Genomic DNA, 1,111 nt, shown 5'->3' with positions numbered 1-1,111 from the left:
ATAACACAGATAAGGACCAAGATGGCACATTTAGGTGGGTGGACAAAACTGCAGTGGAGTTTTCAAACTGGAGCCCAAATTTCCCTCAGAACTCAGCAAACCTGTGGGACTGTGGTCAGATTTACACCGGTAAGATTCTCGGTTGAGTTACTCGGTGCAGAGAGACACACGATGTCAGCTTTAAAAGATTTCCTTGAAAAAATGGAGCTGAATCTGTTTGTTTGTTTTCTTGTAATAGGAAACTATGCTGGAAAATGGGAAACCACGAACTGCTTTAAAAACCTGGGATATATTTGCAAGATGCCTGGAGGACAGAATGTGAAGCCCACAGCGGCTCCAGGTGAAACTACAGAAAGTCCCACACTGTCATTTGATCTGAATGAACAGCTGTTAATGCTTGTTTTCTGAATGACACAAACTTTCACATGACATCGGTTTTACAGAGAAGGGCTCTAATCTCTTTCCCGTCACACTGAAAAGAAAACTAGCCAACCAATAGGATTCACGCTTTTGGTCACATGGCCAGAGCTGTTACATAAAACTACGACTTGTTGGCGCTCATGTACAGGCTAATTTGCAAAGCAACAGTGAATAGTATAGGAAGAAGCCGTCTACTTTCAGAGAGTGATTTTGTATTTTCATTCGTCCTGTCTGCCAGGGTTTTTCCACATTGGTCTGAACAGACAAACAGAATGTCAAAAGTAGTTGAATTAATATCATGGTAGAAGTGTCAGGGTTGTGTTTTTGCTATGGTTCACTGAATGTTTTTCTGCAGACTCACACTGTGATGAAGGCTATCTGCTCTTCGGTGAACACTGCTATCACTTTGAGACTGAAACAGTCAAGAACTGGCAAGATGCAGAAAATTTCTGTGTGGCTCAGAACGGACACCTGGTCAGCATCCACAACCAAGAAACCGTCAGCTTTCTGACAGGTGCGATAGAAGACCGGTTCTTCATCAAAGATCATTTTGCTCACAAAACATTGGAAAAAATAATGTAATACAATGTTTTTGGGTAGTTTGTTTCATTGGGTTCTTGCTATCTAGTTAAAAATACTGAAGGGCTACAAAGTAGGTCGAATTTATAAAGAAATACAAAAAATTCCCAAG

General features: G+C 41.0%; 1 long non-coding RNA gene across 1 annotated transcript; it reads left to right on the top strand.

Moving 5' to 3' along the window:
* Positions 1–12: 12 nt before the first annotated feature.
* LOC107682751 (uncharacterized) lies at positions 13–928 on the top strand. Its single transcript, XR_001633579.1, has 3 exons — positions 13–129; positions 239–340; positions 776–928. It is a non-coding gene; the product is annotated as an uncharacterized LOC107682751 (long non-coding RNA).
* The last annotated feature ends 183 nt before the right edge of the window (positions 929–1,111 follow it).

This window comes from Sinocyclocheilus anshuiensis, unplaced genomic scaffold (assembly GCF_001515605.1).
Source record: "Sinocyclocheilus anshuiensis isolate Anshui unplaced genomic scaffold, SAMN03320099.WGS_v1.1 C32554125, whole genome shotgun sequence".
In the NCBI taxonomy this organism is placed as follows: Eukaryota; Metazoa; Chordata; class Actinopteri; order Cypriniformes; family Cyprinidae; genus Sinocyclocheilus; species Sinocyclocheilus anshuiensis.
This window is presented reverse-complemented; position numbering and strand designations above follow the sequence as displayed.